Source organism: Drosophila sechellia, chromosome 3R, assembly GCF_004382195.2.
Source record: "Drosophila sechellia strain sech25 chromosome 3R, ASM438219v1, whole genome shotgun sequence".
Taxonomy (NCBI): domain Eukaryota; kingdom Metazoa; phylum Arthropoda; class Insecta; order Diptera; family Drosophilidae; genus Drosophila; species Drosophila sechellia.
The window spans coordinates 17,996,536-18,010,023 of NC_045952.1; the positions used below are offsets into that span (position 1 = coordinate 17,996,536).

General features: G+C 44.8%; 1 long non-coding RNA gene across 1 annotated transcript; it reads right to left on the bottom strand.

Annotated features, from left to right (window-relative positions):
* Nucleotides 1-11,630: 11,630 nt before the first annotated feature.
* On the bottom strand, nucleotides 11,631-13,012 carry LOC116801569. Its single transcript, XR_004362093.1, has 3 exons — nucleotides 12,340-13,012; nucleotides 12,061-12,227; nucleotides 11,631-11,997 (listed from the first exon to the last, which is right to left on the bottom strand). It is a non-coding gene; the product is annotated as an uncharacterized LOC116801569 (long non-coding RNA).
* Nucleotides 13,013-13,488: the final 476 nt, after the last annotated feature.

Below are 13,488 nucleotides of genomic sequence, written 5' to 3' on the forward strand. Positions count from 1 at the left end.
AATCGAACCGGCCCGTTCCATTCCGCCCACTTGAGGGGGGAAAAGTTTCGCTTTTGCAGCACGCAAACTGCAGTCGAACGGCCGCTTAATGAAGTTGCCGCCAAGTTCATTCGAAATGCATCGATTTCCTGTCCTCCGCTTTTATCCTAATGAAAAGAAAGTGAACTCGGCATCAGGGAAATTTGCATAAGCCTAGTAGCATTTAGGCAATCGAATAAAGGTCAATTGGATAGCTGGCGTAGGAGCCTAGCAACAGTTCTCTAACTTCTGTTTTGTTTTATCTCTAAATGAAATCTAAAAAGAATATTCAATTTTTTTAACACATTCTGGCATTAGTTTTTACACACCTTTATAGAACCTTGCGACATCAGCTTTAGGAAGGTCAATACCACAACAATTTGAATTACGCTATCCAGAGGTCATGTCTCATAAATCAAAACGAAAAGGTTTCGGTCAATTTGTGAATATTTTTCGCACTTCAGACAAATAAATTGCCGCAAGATCTTTTGGGTACAATAAACGAGAGACCACAGAATTATGTTGACATTTTCGTTTATTTCGTCTGGCATTTGCGGTGTGCTCCAATCAGGCGAAGTGGTCAAGGCTCCCACCTGGTGCCGGCTAATCTACATCTACAAGATTGACATTTTTTCCCCCACACGGTTGCTCCAATCATAAATTGGCAATCCTTAAAGAGCAGCAGCAGAAAACAGAAAAACACCGTCCACTGGCCGTTGAGCAACTTCATTACACGGCAGATCCCAGAGATTCGGCTTAATTGAGACGCAGTTCGTCTGGCAGTTGCCAGTTGCCTGGCCAAAGTTAGCAGCTTTTTCATTAGTTATATTAATTGAATGGCAAAAACCCGGCACCAAAAAAAAAAAAAAAATCCACAGCAAAATCCGTTAATTTTTTGTCGCCAATTTGGTGGCCAACCACCAAGGCAAAGCCACTTTTTTGAATCACTCGTTTTTTTTATTCACACTCCGTTTCGGAGTGGATATTATGGGGTTTTGTGGGGGAGGTCGGCGGAAAATCGCTTTATTGCAGATGATATATGGGGTGATGGCGCTGATGACCTCATTGGCGAATCCGAAAAGTGCACTGCTAAAATATTTGGGTTTTCTAAATTTTTAATGTTTTCTAATTCGTTTTTTGAATATAATATTTGTAGTGCTTATATCTTAGTTTTGAAGTATCTTTTAGTTAGCTTGATTTGATGACTATGGCTTATGGATACCTCGGACTTTTCTTTCCGTGCTGGGATTAAGTAAAACCTGGACGGCTGACCATCTGCCCCTCAGCCCGGCTAATAATTTCAGCTGGTTGTCCACTATGTTCTCCATTTTTTCCCTGTGCTACCTTTCTGTTTGTTTTGTTTCGCGCATTCTGCCTGCATAATGACAAAAGTTTGCACTACAATCTGGGAGTTTTAGCCCACAGCCTCCGACTCTGGGCATCCAGCTGGTCGGAAATACATAGCTCCTCGGTGGTCAGCGTCCATTTGTCCATTTGTCCGCTGCGCAGTCGAGATGACAATCATTTAATTAGAAACTTTCCCATAGGCTGCTCGTCTGTTTGTTGCCTTTTCTTTTTCTCTCTCCCGCTGTTTTTTATTTGTATTACTTTTTTCTTATTTTAATAAGTAGTTTTGCGAGCTGTTAATTAACTTGTTTGAACAGGTGTGAAAAAGTTGTCAATGGGCATGGGACGGCAAGGGATGGGATGAAGCTGGAGGGGTGTCCAGTAATTACAGTTGGCCAACTTTTCAGAAAAGCCCGGCCTGGTTGCTCTTTGTCCGTTCCTCATATTTGCATAAAGCAGCGGTAGCAATATTGCAGGCACAGCAGCAGAAGCAGCAGCAACATCGCCGCCTTTTATGCATTCTGCAGTGACACTCATCATGGAATTGGAGGAGGATTGGAGGAGGTGCGGATGGGAGGCGGGCGATGGGGGATGGGGAATGGACGGAGGTATCCAGCGGACTGCAGACTTGCAGAAATTAAAAATTCCGATCGGAATTCCCCGATAAGTTGTCGCCGCAGAAACAATTAAATATCGCTGGCGTCGTCCACGACACGATTGGCATTTGTTATAGGCGCCTCGGTGCTCGCAAATGCGTAGCAATTGGCGCTACATTTGGCCACGGATCTGCGCCACTGGCACCTCAACTGGTGACTGCTGACTGGTGACTGGGTACCTCCATCACCTCCAGCTCTCGAGCTCTCCAACTCCCGAGCTACGTGACCGATCGCCGTTCGCGATACGCTGCCACCGATCCCTGGCGACTATTTTGGGCTTGGGCTTGGGCCATTGGAACACCGGTGAAACCCCAGGAAGACTGGCATCCGCGACTCCGAGACAGGCGAGTCAAAGTGTCAGGGCCCCAAATGGAGCGCTGGAGCGGCGGATTTGCCGTTTGACTGATGATCGTGATTAGGCGGCGATCGGAGACCCAAGAGCTGAGAACCGAGAGCTCGGCTAACTGAACCAGATCAAACACTGCGAGAAAATCTGTAGTCAAAGTGGTTATAGGATTGGTAGTAACTGAGTTACTACCATTAATTATCTGATTATCTGAAGAGGAAATTATCTGCTGTTATATATTTAATGTACATTTATGTAAATATTTTAAGATTTAAAACACCCTGTTATGCAAGATGCGTTATTGTAAATAATTTCATTATCAGATTTTAATAGACTTTCCGCCCTGTGCATTATGTTCTCAGGACGAACGCCTCTAACAGATTCCAAGACCGTTCTAGGGCGGGAACCGGAGATCGGCCAGGTTCATTAAGCGAACGCTTTGTATAAATTATGCTAATGATGCTTCAATTGATTTGTAATAAAAATCCAGAACGCTGCAGCCACAAGATAAATATGCTCGAAGCACGCACTCCGCCGGCCATTGGATCGAATCGGAGAACTGGAACAGGAATCGCTGGATCGAGAAGGGAGAAATGCTTGAGCTGGAGCTGCGATTGGGGACACCGCGACGGGATGGGATGGCATGGGCTGGAATGGGATTGGGAATGGGTATGAAATGGGATGAGGAGCACCTCCTGGTGCATGGTATGTGTTATGGTCCGTTGTCCGCCTGTCGTCGCCGTTGTCCCCCAGCGGCGTTTTTAGTGTTGCAGCTGCAGCAGCAGCAACATCGCAACAGCGCAGCAACATGGCCAAGTTTACATAATTAGAAAGCTGGCGCATATGCTGCCGCCCCCACACCACACCACCACATCCTTAGCCACTGCTACACTTTCCACAACCAATTTGGTGGTGCAGGATTTTTCGTCGCGCCAGACAAGTTCAAGTTTGCCGGCTTTGAACCCTTTCACCAATTTCGCACACTCTGCCATTTTCGGGGCTGCCGTGGCCCAGCTGCTGCAATTAATGCTCCATGTGGGCAGAGGATTCAGGATTCCACCCACCCACACACACATACACACACTAGCTCCTTTCAATCCCCCGCTTTGCAATGTGTGTGTGTGCAAAATTGAGAAAACATGCCTAATTTCGTGTAATTGCTATTTGATTTATTGCAATCTACAAAATTTGACTTTTGGCGCAGTCTGCGCTGCCGTCGTCAAGTTGCCGGAGTTGTGTTTTTACCCTGTTCCGCTCCCCTGGATTTCTGGGATAAAGCGGCCATATAGCTAGTGTTTACTGTAATCGTTGGTCGTGGCTGGTGGCCTTCGTTTTGTTTCGTTTCGTTACTGCGCGGATGAGGACATGCCACCCACCCAGATGTTGGCTACATTTTCTAATGAGTAATTTGGCCAACGGAGCTGCCTTGTTAGTGATGTGCGTGAGTGGGTGGCCGGGATGGGATGATGGGGGGATGGCTGTGTGTGGGCGGTTGGCGGGATGGGAAATGCGTGATAAGATTTCAGAGACAAGTAATTGCCAGTCCAAGACAGCTGCGGGCCAAGATGTAGCGCCTGTCAACCAACTCTGCTGGCCAAGGAGCACAGCTAGCAACAAATAACGATTGCCTTACACTACATCCACTTACTATATAGAGTCGTTTAGACGGGTTTGAGTAGCAAACTCACAGGGCAATCCTCGCGAGCCTTTTATGACACTAGGTGCTTCTGAATTACCCGTCGGTAAACGCTAAGCAATTACAGTAGGCAACAAATTCGATTTTTCAATATCTATTTCATAAAGTGAAATTAAGTGTAATATACACACTGTTTCAAATACATATGAGCTTTAAAAGAACTAATCCAATATTTAATTTATAATACTTTAAGATCGTCTGCAAACAACACAGTGCAGTTGAGTGTGGCCACTGGCCACCCAGTGGAGCCACAGGTATGTATGTGGTATCCTAATGAAGCCCACCTATATGGGCAGAGTCTCGCCTCCAATTCCGTTCCCTCCAAGCCCCTAGAAAACAGCAGCTCCTTCGGCCATTAAGCTGGAAAAGTGCTCGTGTCTGATGACTTTTTGCGCGCGTTGACAATTTTCCTGTGTGATGTGCTCAAGATTGATGGCCTGCAATTATCGGCGATGAGGTAATTTATACATGCAAGTGTGTATCCGAGTGTTCGCGCCCAGTCACGCCCCCCGCCCTCACACACATGCACACCGTTACAATTGGCAAGGTGTGTGTTGAGAATGTGTGAATTCAATTAAAATGAAGTGCAGTGCCATATATTATGCAGCAATTGGAATTAAAATTAAAAACTAAATATCGATTTTGAAAAGGACAACCGCAATGAGTCGGGGGAATTTGAAGTCTACAGGGGTTAAGGGTTAAAAGAAAGTGCTCAATACCCACACAGACACACACGTATGCATATGAGGTGGTGTGGCAATAACACAAATTACGCAACATATGGTGCCAATGATGTTGCCCTTTTTGACGCTCGAATGTGCCTGTGTGTGTGTGTGTGTGCGTGTGATTGCGGCACAATCCTTTTGGCTGTCAGTGATTTTAATGCCTTTATTTCTCCGCCACTTCCTTTCGCCCTTTTCTTCATTGTCCCTCGCCATTTGGCTGCTCCTTTTTTCCACTTTCGACGGGCTTTTTACTTTTTTAATCTCAGGTGACGCCGCCTGGGTGTCGTAAATCAACCTCACCACCAGCAGACGGAGAAAGGGGTTGACTTTCTCCACCCCCCTTTCCCACTTTGGTTGTGTGTGTGTGTGAATGTGCGATAATTGAGTTGTGAGTGCGTGTTACAAGACTTCCGAATATACGTCAGTACATGTTGGAGAAATACATTGTATTGTAAGGAAACTTTAAGATTTTCTACTTTTGGCATTCTGGATTTATTGAAATGCGGCTCAGGAAGCTTCGAATTATCGGTTCATGTATATTGGACGCTTCGATGAGGATAACAATGGGGAACATCCTTGGCACTCAATGCTAATTTCCGCGAACATCCTTTGCACCACCCGCGGTGGCTCTTTCATTTTGCCATTAGCAGGAATTTCACTTTGTGTTCGGGGCTCTCTAATGCCATAAAGAATTATAAAATGTCTTAATGGTCGCATAACAATTTCAACAATGAAAACGCGTCCCGAGAGGCGACACTAATCGCCAAACGAAATGAAATTTACACAAAAGTTTTCCCCTTTCCTTCCAGGGGGAAACCCCATCTCCGGCTGCCTGGATGCCACTGACAAAGGCCAGAGATGGTCCTTAATTTTTGTGTATCCTGGCTCTGCCAGCGGAAAGTGTTAAACATGTCAGGGAATTTGTTTATTGGGCTTTTCGGGATCTTATGCTCGGCTGGGGTTTCTCGGAATCGAGCGGAGATGGGAATCTGTTTGCGGCCAAAGTTTTGGCCTACTCGCAATTTCTAATTAGCCGGCTGCGAGTTTAATTAAAATTGAACATCGGCTCTTCGCGGCAGCACTTAGGCCAGGTGGCTGGGAAAGAGGATTTCTTGCTGCTACGCTAATTTTTAATTAGAGAAAATTGCACGAATTTCGGACAGGCCCTCACCGATGAATTTCCACCTTTTTCCGCTTTTCAAAATGGCCGCCAGCGAGCGCAATTACAATTAGTATTGCATACTTTTAAGGGCCGCACATAACCTCAAAGAGCGGGGCGACTGGCAAATGGCATTAAATAAAACTTAATTGACAATTTGAAGAGCCTGCCGATTTGGGTAGAAAGGGGCCAACCATGTTGCCATTGCACCAGTCAATTAAATTTACCGCCACCGACAACGAGAACAACGTATTGACTTTTGCATTAATTTGCGAAAATTCCAACAAACTGCACAAATTAAAAATTGAATTGACAATAATTTAGCACTTCTCGGCATTTATCTGCCCGCTTTTCCAGCTTCGCAGAGTCAGTGGCTATGGGCAGCCAAACAAAATGGCATTTTAACGCTAACTGACAGCTCAAGTTAAAAATGTCTGCTTATCGAATTGAAAATTATTTAAATATGCGTTGCTAATTAGGCAGCGGACAAGTCCGCAGTTCCCCGATTGCCTAAAAGGGAAATGTCCAGTCAGAAATTGGATTTTTTGGGGTTTCGGATGGAGTAGCTATAATTATTCCTTTGACAAGTGGAAATGAGAGAGAAAGTTGTATAAATAAGGTCTATGTTGCAGGTCAATCCACTTTTATATTCAATTTGAAAGGTATGTCATTTTAATGTTCAGATTGTAGAATAGCAATTTTTCATCAATTTCGACAATATAATATGAAGAAAATATGCATTATTTTGAAAAAAAACAATATGTACCATTGTACCATATGTACCATCAACAGCTATCATAGTTTAGTTAGAGTATCAAATTCACGGATCCGCAAATGTAACCAAACTTTTTGGGCGAACAATTCCGTGGACATTTGGAGTTCTCGAAATGTCAATTTAGGGACAGGATATACGCTAAAGTTTAATTATGCAAACAGTCGGAGGCTGCCGCACTTTCGGTGGAGGGGGGAGAGTTGAACAACTGACCGAAAATGATATACAACTAATTTATTTTCAATTTTCGGAAATCATGAGCGCTATTAAAATGTTAGTTGTCCGACGGGTATGGGATGGGAATGGATTGCTCCATAATCTGGCTGGCTGCATTAGAGGGAAGGCTGCAATGTGGCATGAAATTGACACAGGACACCACCGATGCAGATGTGGTGCGCATGTGGTTGGCTAGGCTGTTGAGTGGTTGGGTGGTTCAATGGAGTCCCTGAATACGGGGGACTGGGCCTGGTGGCTTTTTATTTTTGCATTAACAGCAACAAACACGACAATGAAATGACAACTGAAATGTCCGATACGCAGCAAATAATATGCAATTTTATTTTATTTTAAACAAAGGATGTGGAATCCCGCGTGGGATTGGATGGGTGTGGAATGGGAGGGAAATGGATGTGGGTGGATCGGATTGGGATTGGCTGGACTGACCGGCTGAATAGCTCTTTCGGACGGATGTTAACTTCCACTTAAATGGCTGCGCTTCCGCTTCTCGTTTATTTGGCTTTTTAATATAATGTACATAATTTTTCAATTTTTATTTATACGCCAGCGTGTTTATGTGTGTGCATTTCATTTGCAGCCGCATTATCGCACACCGCATGCCGAATAATAATAATGCATAATAATGTTTCGGATTGGGATTGAAATTGGGATCGTCCATGCTCGCAAATCAGACATCAGCTTTTCAACATTTTTTCTGCTTAATTTCGCAATTTTTATCCACAAAGAGCAGTGCTTCTTCGGTCGTCCATTTGTTCAGTGTGTCCAACTCCACCGTTTCCCCCCAACGACTTTTCCGCCTGACATTTCACATGCAGCTGTGTGCGTGAATATATGAGTTGCATGTGGAGCCCGACACTTTCATTGTTTATGAATTTCAGCCCCTGGTGACAGACAAAACGGCAACAACAATCGACCATCGAAGAGTGCCACAGCAGCTGCGCTCCGCTCTTCAATTAAATATGAAAATTTGTCAATTATTTTGTGCAACATGCGACGTTTGTTAAATTAATAATTATTCCTGTTCGACTCGGCGCCGAGAATTAAGCTCTGCCTTGGCCCCAATTCGAATTTGGCATTGCGACAGGCGAGTGACAAATTAAAAGGCGATTCTTCATTAACCTTTAATTGCTGAAGTGATCACCTGAAGTTCTTAATTAAAGTAGGGATTTATGCCACATCGCTGCCTTTTTAGGGCAATGATATCTGACATGAAACCTAGAAACTGTATTCCCTAAATTCTATATAACAATTTAAGATGGTAGTGAAAATGATCAAATCTTATAAGTTTCGCTAATTGACATATAATTACATTATTATCCATTAGGGTATATTAAATATTAATAAATTATATATATGTATATTAATTATGCAGAGATGAAGATGTAAAATGGATATAAAGAAATAACTCTTTAATTTAATACTGTGGAGCCCTTGTTTTCCTTATGGCCCCTTCCCACTAACAGGCGCCACTGCACCACCCACTTGCACCGCCCACAGCACCGCCCACCCACTTGTACACTGCTCCCCCAATAACTCTGCACTCATATCTCCCTCAGTTCTCCCCCACCATCATTTCCACGTCCATTTCCATCCAAGATTCCGAGTTGCAGTCGCCGACGCGACGTGCCTAAAAAGAAATTTCGCTTGTTTTGGCATTGCCGCTTGACATGCGCTGCATTGTTGCCTGTGTTGCAAGTCCCATTCTGCTGCGTTTGTTGTTGTTGTTGCTGCAGCAGTGTGTGTGGCATTTAACACTATCAAGAGTCAAAAGTGCGTAGTATAGGTTTTTGGGGAGGGCAGTAGGGAGTGATGGCGGGGCGAAAGAGAGTGGGACCAAAGTTAACTCAAAAATGTTTGCATGTTGCGTGCCACGCAAACATTCTGCACCACCTACCCAACGGCTGTGTAGGGAACCAGAGGCGGTGGCGGTGCCTCAAGGGGGAAACCCCCTTTGAGAGGAGGGGGCTCCCGAGGAAGTAACATTTGCATGCAAGATTGGGCGCGCGCGCATGTCCAAAGTGGCGTCGTCGTTTTGTTGTTGCAGTTGCTCTGGGCTACGAAGTCGTCCTCTTTACCAAAACCAAACCAGCAGGCCCCCGCCGCCCGTGGAAACCCCTTCTCAAATGGCCCCCCCTCAAAATCCACTATTTTTGCTGCTTTTTGCCCTGATGCCAGCAGCTGCGTTTTGCGATTGGCTGCCTTGGCCTGCCCTTTTGGCCATTTTCGTGTGCATGTTGATAAGCCAAGTGACCCCTCTCACACCGCCTCCTTCAAAACAAGACGGCATTGCCCAGTCTTGAACCCCTGACCCCCCTTTCTGGGACAGTGTGTGTGCCTGAGTGTGTGTGCGATGCTTTTGTGTGACATTCAATCAGAAAATGGCGTTTTCTTGTCAACGTCTGCCAGTCCCAGAGCCCCAGTCCCTGAGTTTGAGTTTGAGCCAGAGAAAGAGCAAAAGCAAAATCAAAAGCAGCCGGAGCAGTTGGCGAATGTCACGCCCACGTTTTTAGCTGTTTCTGCTCCTCGGATAGCATAAGCACCCCCCTTCGTCCGACGTGTCCACGTCCATGTCACAACAAACGCCAAGCTTCCAACAATAAGTCAAATGAACAAACAAACAAGAGCCAAGGCTAAAGAGCCAATGAAAGCGAATTTACGATGCTCTGGAAAGTTTATCTGAGAATAAATAAAACAGCTAATTAACAATGATTTTAGATGCCTTTAAGGAGTCGAAATTTCAAATTAATAAGAGAAAGTTTTAAGGAGTTAATCGATTTGAAGTATAGTTTATCACGTTCTCCTACTTAGGAAAATTAATTTATATGCTTTATTAAATGCTATTAATATTTTAGGTAGAAAAGATATATTAACCCCTATTTATTCTATTTAAATAATCTTCTTTGAATACCTTGTTATACGCTAGACTTCCCCTTTTTCTGTTAGAGCATTCCCCACTTGATGACTTCTGTTGCTCCAGAAAAGAACACGAGGCCAACATCCAAACTGATGGCTTGAGGAGGTGCCCCAAACGAGGGAGAGCAGGCTCCTGCTCCCTCAACTATGTCAACTGGTGCTCGTAAAAATGCACAAAGTCCAAGAAATGTCAAATAATTTTAGCAACGATATAAACCCATTTCATGTTTACGACAAACCGGTGCCGGTTGATGGTGGTACAAAATTTGCATGGGCCACGCCCCCACCGCACCAACACCAACACCACCACCACACCACCCGCCTCGCATCCAAATTTTCCTGCTCCTCATGCGGAGGCGTCGGCTTCGCTGGTGCTCTTGTGTTTTCTAATGTCCTGTCATGTACTTTATGAGATGTCGAGCGCCAGCGCAATGCCAAAGATGGTTGGGTCAGGAAAGTGGTGCACGATGGTGCATGGTGGAGCAGGGTGGTGGTACAGGGGCAGTTCGGTGGCTCAGAGGACGGGGCTTGGCACAGGAACCGTGCGCGTTATCGTGTCAAAATGAGGGACAAACGACAACGACAAGAACCAAACGACACGAAATGAACGGTCCCGGCCGTAGGATCCCCTAGTCCTCGACAGAACGGACATATTAGGAGCCTCAGTCCTCCTTTGGCTTGCTATCCATACACTGGAAACTACAAGTCACCTCAAGCAATTATTGAGAAGACATATACATTTAATACCTTAGCTGTTAGGATAAGAGAATTAAGATATAATAACGTAGCACATATATACCTTAACTATATCTAGGCTTAAGATCTACTTTTCTCAGTGCATCCCCTAAAAAACCCCCACTCAGCCCTAACCCACTCGCTTTGATTGTTGGTTTTCGGCTTCGGCTCATTTCTCTTAGGCTCGCTGGCCGGCAATCTCATCCGCAGCCGCTTGACAGGAGCACAAGTGCAGCTCGCTGGTGGGGAAGGGAAAGAGCGGGAAAAGCGGGAAAAGCCAGGAAAAGGAGGAAAAGCAGCTGGTGCCATCGCATTAGCTTAATTTGTGTGGGAGGCGTCATTAGAGACAGGCGCCCCATCAAAAGAATCGGACGTGAAAGAGCATCAGTCCTCTGAAAGGGGCTTTTCGGTGAAGAATGAGTCAACATCGTCATCAGGCGAGAATGACGGATAAAAGTGCATGGCTTAGATGCAATTTCCACAGTAGAAAATGATAGATACATAAGATTATATCTCAGGCTTTTTAAAGAACCTATCTCAGTTTGTTCTGAACCAAATAGCTCTCGTATGCTTAATAAGTGACTGTACCACCAAGCTTATTTTGAGATATTTTAGATTAGAAGTTTTCTCTCAGTGAATGAATATAGACATAGCTGATGAAGATGATTGGCTGATCCATTTGTCATACTCCAGTCGATGCAAATGAGGCATTGTCAATGAGTCACCAGCCAAGTGATATCCTCCTTACTTGTCTCTGCCGTATATTAAGTTCTTCTGCCCGCTTTCTTTTCGCACTCGAAATAGCGCAATTTTCCATTTGGCCCTCCCGCGAGAAATCCACGTGGTCCCCAAACCACCCACGCAATATCCAAAACTCACTCCCCGCCGCCTGTCAACTCTCATATACAATTTTTGTTTATTTTAGCAACTGATTTATGCATGAGATAAAGCAAACTTTGTAGACATTCTAAAGCAGAGCTCGAAATAGCAACATCCATTTCCCCGCCAGCTGGCAAGGGAAAAAAATTGTATATTGGAGCTCACAAAATATGCATAATATTTGATAATGCTTTCAGCGACATGTCCTTGCTCTTGCTGGTGCCGAAAGGGAAGTGGGGACTTGAATGGCTGAGGGGAAGAAATTTACTTTCAGCACGGAGTTCTCGATCTTATCGAAGGCGCCATGTGAGCATAAATTTCGAACTGCCGCCGTAGCAAACAACAAACAGCAAACGGCAAACAGCCAACAAAAGGTCATAGTCAATATGTTAAATCCTCCATTCGGAAACCACCTCCTAAAGGTCCCTCCTCCCTCTTTCTTTTCAGAGGGGTTCAGTCCGGGGAGGAGATTGAAATAGCCGCCCTGCCAATTGTCGGTGGGCGTGTCCAGTTGCTGCAAGCAAATTACAAGACGATACTACAATTATTTCCTAAGCCTCCAATGGATCCTCCTCACCTCCTCCTCCTCCGCCACGATTTTCGATCCTTCTGGCATTGTTATTATTTCAACTGATGGGGCTAACTGGAAGCCGGAAAGTTTTGCGAGACCGAGCAATTAATACCAAAAATTACACACTTCCATTCGCGAAGAGGCCCCGAGGGCAGGGATTTGAAGAGCTTGCACTGGAAAAAAATACATAAATCTGTTTGAATTTTATGAAATAAAAATACTGAATTATAGCTCAATAAAGGTTAAGATATAAAGGAATAGTTTCGCTATTTGCTTGAAACATACCATCCTAAGTCAATCTATTTCCAATATTTCTTTCTGTGCTCCCCAAGTAACAACTGGTGACTGACTCACTGGTTACTGGTTAGTTGGTTGCTTAATCGCTGATTTCCTGCCCGATGGCAGGACCAAGTTCTGAAGTTCTGGGCGCCCGTTTCCGTTCGCACTTGAGTGATTCTGCCGGGGATTTGGGTTGCGAGTTCTGGGCACTGGCTTCTTTTGTTTCTGCTCGGCGAGAGGGACAAGCTCATAAATAAATATACAACACAAATAAATTCCGCAGCCATGGGTTGACTTCTCATAATCAAGCGTTTGTCTTTATCGCCGCTAAGTATCTGTATCTGCCCAAGTATCTCAACCCGCCGCTGGCTGTCCTTTTGGCCGCCTTTTGTCTTGGCCTTAAAGCTTTGGCGGAATCCTCGTATCCTCGAATCTGCGGAGCCAGTGAAGCGTCAAGGTGTACCAATTTGCAGGCCATGCTTGACTGCGCCTAATAAGTTTTACCAACCGCATTGGATTCTTTCCAATGCCAGAAAGTTGTCAGGCCAGATGAATAAATTTCGGGCCAACTTTTCGGTGGCGGTGGAGATTCTTTTGATTTCCAACTTGTCGCCCGATTGTCACACGTAAACATAGCTTCAAATTTGGCCAAGTCCGGAGAGTCAATCCAACCATCATCCACCCCGTTTTGGCCACCTCTGCCCCGACTTTTGGCCGTGTTCAGCAGCGTGCGAATGATTAATGGACGGTTAGACAAATGGAAATTGTATGAATTACATTAAAGTGTAGTTAGTTCGAATTCGGCAACTCTGGGCTTATGTCCAGGAAAAGGGGGAAACCGAGATGCAACTTTCCCAAATGCTTTTTTTTGTAGGGGGGGGGGACTATTTTAAAATGATGTAAAAGTTTTCTGTGGCAGTTTGTAAGGGGCGAGTTTGAGGTTCGATAACTGCAGAATTGGAAAGTGCAGAAACTTTGCTAATGAAGAGGCAGTGGCCATGACAAGACTTTAAAATTAAAACGCCAATTTTGGTGTACGAAAAATAATTCTTATCCCCCACCCTGTCAGGTCTTGTAACTAATTTGCAGTCTGTGAAAATGTATGCCCACACCAGCAGCAATTTTTTCCCTGTGAAATTACAGGGAAATGTAAAA